Genomic DNA, 9,785 nt, shown 5'->3' with positions numbered 1-9,785 from the left:
GGTTTAGTCCCATGGGGCTGGGAAATTCCTGCTGTTCTGTACATGAGCTACTGATGATAGTGCTGTTATTTAGTTACTTGGTTTTGCACATGGAAGCTTAAAGCCAACTCTCAAAAACTTTTTCACACCTCCCGCTGTGCCATGATCTTACCAAACATGAGATCATCATTTTCCCGACTGCCATTTGTCTCATCTTCAATTATGATCTTCATTGCGTAGCCTCCCAATCATATACTACTTTATTTTACATTTTCCACAAGACCATTCTGCTAGACTTTGTTTCAGCCTGTTTTTATCCTATTTGTTTATTCAGTGATACTATTCCCCCCATTCAGTCTCTTCCTGGCCACATCTTTTTGATGTCTCAGATGGTAGTTGTTTCGAGGCACATTCATCCCACATTTCATTCTGGGTTTGAAGAAGGGTCTCGACCCAAAATGTCGCCTATCCATGTCTTCAAATATCTGACCCACTGAGTTACTCTGGCTATTTGTGGTTTGCTCAAGATTCCAGCATCTGCAGTTCCGTGTTTCGAGAGTTTCCCTCTTGTTCACGGTGGCACTGTTATAGGTTTGGGGGAATTGATGATAATGAGGGTTGGGTGATTAGGGATTAGTGTCAGTGGGTCCTTGATAGTTGGTGCAGACTCAGTGCGCCAAAGAGCCTGCTTCTGTATTGCAGGCATTTGTAACCTCTGATGATCATGACTCCCTCCCTTTGCAGCCCCTCCAGACTGATATTTTGTTTCTTTACCTGATTCATCACCACCATATTTCCTCTTTGGCTTTTAATACTCCCAGGATTTAACCCTTTCAGCCTTCCACTCTAGTCATAATCTTCCCCTTTTGTGCACACCAAAGTAAAACCTGCTTGTGTACCTTTTTTCAGTTTTAATGAAAATGCATCGGTCTCAAAAGTTTATTCTTTATGCTGCTCCACAGAATGTCAAATTATCCGCTAAATGTTTCAAATCATTGTGTTCCTTTGGATTATTGATACTTCAGTTTCTGGAGGCTGTATAATTGCGTCCAAGAATTGTTTTCAGCATGGATGGGAAAAGTTTAGACAGATAGTAATGGTTTAGAGGGATGTGGGCTAAATGTGGGCAGGTGGGACTATTGTAGGTGGGGCATCTTGGTCAGCATGGGCAAGATGGGCCGAAGGCCAAGCTGTATTTCAGGTAATTGCTGACACTGGGCAATCACCGACCTGAAAAATATGCAATGAGCTCAATCCGTTTATGTCACAGGGCATATTTAACCCATATTTGAGCAGTAAATTCTTGCTATTGAAGGAGTGCAGCGTAGGTTCACGTGGTTAATTCCAGGGATGGCAGGACCGTCATATGTTGATAGAATGGAGCGGCTGGGCTTGTATACACTGGAATTTAGAAGGATGAGAGGTGATCTTATTGGAACATAAGATTATTAAGGGTTTGGACAGCCTAGAGGCAGGAAACATGTTCCTGATGTTGGGGGAGTCCAGAACTAGGGGCCACAGTTTAAAAATAAGGGGTAAGCCATTTAGAACGTAAATGAGGAACTTTTTTTACACAGAGGACTGTGAATCTGTGGAATTCTCTGCCTCCTGGTGGAGGCCAATTCTCTGGATGCTTTCAAGAGAGTTAGAATAGATAGAGCTCTTAAAGATAGCGGAGTCAGGGATATGGGAAGAAGGCAGGAGCGGGGTACTGATTGTGGATGATTAGCCATGATCACATTGAATGGCGGTGCTGGCTCGCCATTCAATGAAGAGCCGGACTACTCCTGCACCTATTGTCTATTAAGCAGAGCCTGAAGAAGGGTCCCGACCCAAAACCTCGCCTATTTACGTCCTCCACGAATTTTGCCTGACCCACTGAGTTACATAGTTTTTTACTCAAGATCCCAGCATCAACGCTATATATCTTTATATCATTGTGCATTTCCGTTTATAGATTGATTGACAGAAATCGATGCCGAACTGGAAACGGTCGAATTTCCGCTATCAGCACCTTCCAAGAATGCTCTGTCCCGGCGTGCTCTGCTTGATGGTGTGTTTTTGCGGCTTGATGTCGTGCGTTGCAAGTAGACGGGCGGCTGAGTCAAGTGTCCGGTTCACGCAATAAAAAAACGGAAAGCGAGAAGCTTTTTTTTTAAAGCTGTCGATCTGCAAAAGAGTGGCCAACAAGTTGTCAGGTAAGGGAGGCAAAGGCCAGGAGGGCGGGCACGCGCGCACTTGCGGGTTCCTCGCCTGCCCGGGGGAGCGCGCGCACACACACACACAGAGATCCTGGAAACACCTGTACGGCGCGAGCGCGCGCGCGCATTTAGGTAAACCCGGGGGAGCGCGCGCGCAGTCGCCTCGGCCGGTGAACATTGGCGAGCCGGGTCGGTCGGTCGGTCACTGTGAACTTGCATCCGTCCCTTCAAAACAAAGTACGTAACTTGTTCTTTTTTTTAAAGGAAAGAATAGGAAATAATATATTATTGGTGCAAATTAATTGTAAAGTGTGAGGTTAAATCGTGAACCAGCGATTTGTCTGTAGTGTGTGCTGAAACTCAGGAAGTGAATTATAGTAAGTTTTGGACGAGTTGTCGCTATGATGTGAATTGATATGACATGCGGGAGAAAAATATTTGTTTAGACTGCGGTCTGCATTGTAGGATGTGTTTAAATCCGAATTGATTAATTTTGTGTACAGAGTACTTTAATTACTGATTTCAGCGACCGGACTTTTCGAGTACTTTGAATTTCCTTGTTTCACTTTCTTTGTTACAAAATGCAATTTCATGCATTGGGCACAATTTATTTCTAATCTAAAATCTTTAATCTGGAAGGAGATCTGCGAGAGTAGCACGCCACTATTTGAAATATCCTCTTGCCGAAGGCATTTACACAGTTGGTTGCACTTGAATGGCATGTCATACTGCTGCTTTTCTTCTGTTCATGGATCCTGTCTGTCCAGCATTTCTTCTTTTAATTTGACACCTCTATCCGGACCTATCATTAAAAAAAACTCTCACAGAAAAACATTAAAAAAAACTCTCGAAGTTCTTGCCCGGACAGATCAGTGAAATCTGTGCTTGACGACTTCTCGGCCGTGGACCCATTGTACAATCCGCCAAATTAATAATCTCAAAAATTAATCTGGGTTAGTTTTGGCAAATGGAATTTATGTAACTGCTATTAAAATTTGTATGGCTAAGTGCTTGGACATACCCCAATTTCAGTAACTTTACCACAATGTCATGTGAAAATAATTGGTAAACCAATGGTTAGTTTCTCTTTTTGTTAAAGATTCAAATTGGAAATCTGTTTATGAAACAATAGACAATAGGTGCAGGAGTAGGCCATTCGGCCCTTCCAGCCTGCACTGCCATTCAATGTGATCATGGCTGATCATTCCCAATCAGTTCCTGCCTTCTCCCCATATCCCCTGACTCCGCTATCTTTAAGAGCCCTATCTAACTCTCTCTTGAAAGTATCCAGAGAACCGGCCTCCACTGCCCTCTGAGGTAGAGAATTCCACAGACTCACAACTCTCTGTGAGAAAAAGTGTTTCTTCATCTCTGTTCTAAATGGCTTACCCCTTATTCTTAAACTGTGGCCCTGGTTCTGGACTCCCCCAACATCAGGAACATGTTTCCTGCCTCTATCGTGTCCAAACCCGTAATATTATTATATGTTTCAATGATATCCTCTCATCCTTCTAAACTCCAGAATATACAAGCCCAACCGCTCCATTCTCTCAGCATATGACAGTTTCGCCATCCTGGGAATTAACCTTGTAAACCTATGCTGCACTCCCTCAATAGCAAGAATGTCCTTCCTCAAATTAGGGGACCAAAACTGCACACAATACTCCAGGTGTGGTCTCATTAGGGCCCAATACAGCTGAAAATGATTTTGTAATCCATAATGGTTCAAAATGAAACCGCAAAGATTGAGAATATCTATTAATCTTCCCAGAGTCCCCTGTTATCTCCTTATTTTTTATTCCCACTAAAAACAACTTTGGTCAGACAACAAATAATATTCCAGTGTTTTGTTTCCAATTCTTTTTTTTTCTTCCATAAAAATGTAGCATCAACACAGTCCTGGGGAAAAATGTTTGGTATTCTATTAAAAATATTGTGGGTTCTCAGAATCAATATATTTTCTTTTGAAATGTGTGGCTTTTTAGTATTTTTTATCACATGAGCATTGTGTGCAGTCTATATGGGGGGGATGCAACAGAAATATATATCTCTGGCAATGCCATTGCAAGCATTGATCCCGAGCTGTAAAAATACCAACTTAAGTTCATATTGTAAAAAGAACAGCCTGAAGTTCAGTTACTGTTGACGAATATCTCCATTTGTGAGCTACTTTCAGCATGCACTTTTGGCTCTTGGTCCAGTGATTGTTGATGTTTTACAAGAAGTAACACTTCAAAATTGAAAGTTATGTGATATTGTGGTTCCAGACTTTTGAGGAAGCATTTGACCAGATTCTTAATGATTTCAGTGTTGAATCTCAACAAAATGTCAGCAAATGGAAACTTTATTGGCTAAGGGAAAGAAAAGAGTATTTCATTGACAGAAGTGATGTCACGATGTAGAAGTGAGTGGCGGGTCAGAAAGAACTAACATAGTATACAATGTGGCTTCAGATGCCATTTTACAAAGATGGAGACAAAGTGCTGAAGTAACTCAGTGGGGGGTAGGCAGTATCTCTGAAGACCATGGATACGTAAAGTTTTGGGTCAGGCTCTTCTTCAGACTGATATTAGGGAGGGGAAAGAAAGCTGGAATGGAGGGGGTAGCAAGCGATGGACAAACGCCAGAGATGAAAAGACTGAAGGCGTGAGACAAAAGGATTCAAATTGCAAATTGTGAAGCTAGAGGAAAGATTATAGGTGGATGGGAGTGGGAGGTGAGAAATAGGTGCGAGTCCAGGGTGGGGAACGAGGGGGAGGGGGGTATAGGAGGAAGAAGTGAGAGGGGGAAAGATTTGTATTTATCTAACATTGGAGAATTCAATGTTCATACCATTGGGTAGTAAGCTACCACTCGGAATATGAGGTGTTGACTTGTACTTCAATGCAAATTTGTTACTACAATGCAAGGATCAGTGGAATCTGAGGGCACAACATAATATATACAGGATTAAATAAAATCATAATTTTGTGGAACAATAGTTCAAATTGAGCATGGCTAATATATTAGCCCTTGGGGGTTGTGTAGAAACATTGGCAATTTCTACATTGTCCAGCACTAAATTAGGTGAGAATAATGTTGAAAAAATAACGACGTTGCTGACATTCCATAGATTAGATTGGTTTTGTTTATTATCATATACATCAGGGTGCAATTAAATTATTTGTGTGCATGAAAATAAGAAAGTGATCAGTATATGTGGTTATGATAAATACATCAGCAAATGCAAAACAAGAGGGTGGTGCAAAGATTGGAGTGCAATCTGAAGTAGTAGAACAAAAAACTGAAGTGCAATGAATTAAGAGTAATAGTGCATAGCAGCATTTCTGGGAAGTGGTGAATGGTTCAGGAGTCTGACAGCGCTGGGGGTGCCTGGAGTTCAAGTTCCTGTATCTTCTCCCAGAAGGTAGAAGAAAGAAAAGGGAACGGTCAGGGTTGCAGGTATCTGTGGCGATACTTCCTTGAGGTAACACACTGAACAATTAGCAGCAAAGGAGTATGGATTAAGTTGTAGTATATTGTGCAATGCTCTTCAATACACTTTTGTGTGTGTTCAAATAGGTGAAGGGAAAATAAGGAAAATTGTCAGGAATCATTTTATTTATGGGTAAAGGTTGACAAAAATGCTGGAGAAACCCAGCGGGTGAGGCAGCATCTATGGAGCGAAGGAATAGGTGACGTTTTGGGTCGAAACCCTTCAGACTAATTACTGCTTACAAGGGTAGGCTGATGGATTGGAAAAAAAAATTAAAGGTGATTTTTAGTAACTGGAATAGATGTGTATTAATAACCATATAACCATATAACAATTAACCATATAACATATTAACCGTCTCGGTCTACCACCCATGACAGAAGGGGGAGAAGTTGTGAAGTTTTATAGCCACAGGGAAGAAGGATCTCCTGTGGCGTTCTGTCCTGCATCTTGGTGGAGCCAGTTTGTTGCTGAAGGCACTCCTCAGTTGACCAGTGTGTCATGCAGGGGATGAGCCGTATTGTCCAGGATGCTCCGAAGTTTGATGAGCATCCTCCCCTCCAAGACCACCTCCCATGAATCCAACTCCGCCCTCAGGACGGAACCAGCCTTCCTGATGAGTTTGGTGATCTTATTGGCGTCCGCAGCCTTCGCCCTGCTGCCCCAGCAAAGAAAATGGCACTGGCTACCACCGATTGGTAGAACATCTCATGCATCTTACTGCAGACATTGAATGAATAAATGAATGAATGAATGAATATGTTTATTGGCCAAGTATTCACATACAAGGAATTTGCCTTGGTGCTCTGCCCGCAAGTGACATCATGACATAGTGACAGTTAAGAATGATACATAAAACATTAAACATTAATAATAAAACATTATTGTATTAAACTTGTGAATTAAATAAAATACCGGAGCAAAAGGTTTTTGGTTAATTATAATAATATATTTTATTGTCATTGCACATAGGTGCAACGAGATTTGGTATGCAGCTTCCATCCGATGTCATAACTTAAACAACTAATAAAATGTTGATACAATTTAGATACCCCGAGAAACATGATTTATAAAAAAGAACAGTAAAATAGTCTAAAGTGCAAATAGGTCTGTTCCGGGTCGATGTGTGACGAGACCATCCTAGGGAGACAGTCCGTGGGGGTGGGGGTGGGGGGCACTCAGCAGGGCCGGTTCAGAGCAGCTATAGCTCTGGGGATGAAGCTGTTCCTGAGTCTGGAGGTGCAGGCGTAGAAGGCCTTGTAACGTCTGCCGGAGGGTAGGAGTTCGAACAGACTATTACGAGGGTGTGAGGAGTCTTTATGGATGCTGACGGCCTTCCTGAGGCACCGTGTGTAGTAGATGCCCTCCAAGGCTGGTAGCTGTGTCCCAATAATCCTCTACGCTCTGTGGACGACGCGCTGAAGAGCTCTCCTCTCTGCCTCCGTGCAGCTGAGATACCACACAGAGATGCCATACGTTGATATGCTTTCTGTGGTGCAGCGGTAGAAGGTTGTCAGCAGCTGTTGGGGCAGACCAGTCTTTTTCAATGTTCTTAGGAAGAACAGTTGTTGCTGTGCCTTCTTGACCAGCGCAGCGGTGTTGGTGGACCATGTGAGGTCTTCTGAAATGTGTGTGCCCAGAAACCTAAAGCTGGACACTCTTTCCACACTGTCCCCGTAGATGGAGATTGGGGCGTAATCTCTATTTTGTGTCCTCCTGAAGTCGACAATCAGCTCCTTGGTCTTGGAGGTGTTTAGGGACAAGTTGTTACGTGAGCACCAGTCCGCCAGGTTCTGCACCTCCGCTCTGTAGTTTGTTTCATCACCGTTGGTGATCAGCCCGATCACCGTTGTGTCGTCTGCGAACTTGACGATGGTGTTGGTGTCGAATGCAGGAACACAGTCATGTGTGAAGAGGGAGTAGAGCATGGGGCTCAGTACACAGCCCTGTGGTGTGCTGGTACTCAGGGTGATAGTGGAGGACAGGTGCGGGCCCAGTGTCACTGCCTGCGGTCGATCCGTCAGGAAATTCAGGATCCAGTCTCATATCGGTGAGCTGAGGCCTAGCTGGTGGAGTTTGGTGGTGAGCTTGGTGGGGATGACCGTGCGGAAGGCAGAGCTATAGTCTATGAAGAGCATCCTCACGTACGTGCCCTGTCTTTCCAGGTGAGTCCGGACAGTGTGAAGAGCCAGAGAGATGCATCCTCTGTGATCTATTTGCCCTGTATGTGAATTGATGAGAGTCCAGTGAGGCAGGGATGCTGGATTTGATGTGGGAGAGGACCAGCCTTTCAAAGCACTTCATGGGTATTGGAGTTAGAGCAAGGAGTTATTGAGTAGAGTTACTACTCGTGGAAAAAAAGCTGCTATTATGTCTGGCTGTGGCAGCTTTGACAGTTTGGAGTCGCATTCCAGACGGAAGTGATTCAAAGAGTTTGTGGCCAGGGTGAGAGGGGTCAGAGATGATCTTACCCACTCGCTTCCTGGCCCGTGCAAGTGTACAGTTTGTCAATGGAGGAAAGGTTGCAGCCAATAACCTTCCCAGCTGATCGGACGATTCGCTGCAGCCTCCGGGTGTTGTGCTTGGTGGCTGAGCCGAACCAGACCATGATGGAGTGGAGCCTTCTCAAAAAGTGCAGCCACCTCTGTCCCTTCTTGTACAGGGCCTCAGTGTTCCTGGACTAGTCCAGTTTACTGTCAGGGTAAACTCCAAGGTATTTATACTCCCAGGTAAACAGTGATGGAGACTGGGGACAAGGTGGGGTTCCTCTCCTCCTTAAGCCCACCATCAACTCCTTAGTCTTGTTGGTGTTCAGCTGCAGGTGATTCAGCCCATACCACAACCAGTGAATTGACCTCCACTGCCTTCTATAGCAGAGAATTCCACAGATGCACAACTCTCTGGGTGAAAACATTTTTCCTCATCTCATTCCTAAATGGCCTATCTTTTATTCTTAAACTGTGACCCCTGGTTCTGCACACCCCCAACATCGGGAAAATTGTTCCTGCAACGTCTGTCCAATCCCTTAAGAATTTTATATGTTTCTATAAGAACCCCTCATCCTTCCAAATTTCAGTGAATATAAGCCCAGTCGAACCATTCTTTCATCATGTGTCAGTCCCGCCATTCCGGGAATTGACCTGGTGAACCTACTCTGCACTCCCTCAATAGCAAGAATATGGAGTCAACAACGTGGAAGTGTATTCCTGTAGTTAACGGGAACCAGTGTGGGAAAGTACACGTTTTAACTAACAGGACAAGGGGATGGGAACCAATGCAAGGAGACCGGAGGGCCATAAAAGGAGGACGGAAGCAAAAGGGATATGAGCTTTGTGCTTTAATGCGAGGAGCATTCGTAATAAGGTGGATGAACTGAATGTACAGTTAGTAATTAAGGAATATAATATAGCTGGAATTATGGAGACATGGCTCCAGGATGACCAAGGCTGGGAGCTAAACATGCGGGGGTATTCAATATTCAGGAGGGATAGATCAGGGCTCGAAATTAATGGTTGCCTGGGTGCCATTGACCACTCAAAGCGCCGCCGGGCAACTAAACACCGAGTCATTTTGCCCGGCTTGGCAACCAGATACTGGTTTGTACCGAAGATAGACACAAAAAACTGGAGTAACTCCGCGGGTCAGGCAGCATCTGTGGAGAAAAGGAACGCGACGTTCTGTGTCGGCGGTGACGGCTGTATTGCGTGAGAAAGATACTAGGTGCGTGGTGACGAAGGGTCGCAGCGAATGACTGGTCCCGCACAGCGACAGCAGCGGCCGCGACAGCAGCGGCTCCATCTCCTCCTCCCCACGCACCCCGCCCGCCCTGATAAGTGCAAATCCACTACCCGGCGCTTTTAAAAAAAACTCCCGCATGCCGAGGCCGGGAGGAGGGAGAGGCCTCGGCGTGCGGGAGGGTTTGTTTTGAAAGCGGTTATCCCGTTAGCGGGTTTGCAAGCAGCGGCTGCTATCAGGGAGGAGTTGGTGATGGAGCCGCTGCCGCCGCCGCCGCTGCGCGGGACCCATCATTCGCTCCGACACTTCTGAAGCAGCTGCACCAAAGATACTATAGCTATAGGATCTTTGAGCTGCACCGCTCCGCACCGTTGACTGGCGGAGGAGGGAGGCGG

General features: G+C 44.9%; 1 protein-coding gene across 3 annotated transcripts in view; it reads left to right on the top strand.

Moving 5' to 3' along the window:
- The first annotated feature begins 2,063 nt into the window (after nucleotides 1–2,063).
- Nucleotides 2,064–9,785, top strand: part of tec (tec protein tyrosine kinase) — a 117,327-nt gene continuing 109,605 nt past the window's right edge. The window contains exon 1 of one of the 3 annotated variants that reach the window (XM_033028224.1): nucleotides 2,064–2,177. The gene's annotated coding sequence lies outside the window, so the exon portion shown is untranslated. Of the gene's footprint in view, nucleotides 2,178–2,331; nucleotides 2,418–9,785 lie in introns of those variants that run through there. The other 2 variants (XM_033028216.1, XM_033028206.1) reach the window with 2 other exon arrangements.

This window comes from Amblyraja radiata, chromosome 1 (genome assembly GCF_010909765.2).
Source record: "Amblyraja radiata isolate CabotCenter1 chromosome 1, sAmbRad1.1.pri, whole genome shotgun sequence".
Taxonomy (NCBI): domain Eukaryota; kingdom Metazoa; phylum Chordata; class Chondrichthyes; order Rajiformes; family Rajidae; genus Amblyraja; species Amblyraja radiata.
The sequence above is the reverse complement of the archived record's forward strand: the minus strand, read 5'-3'. Positions and strand labels throughout refer to the sequence as shown.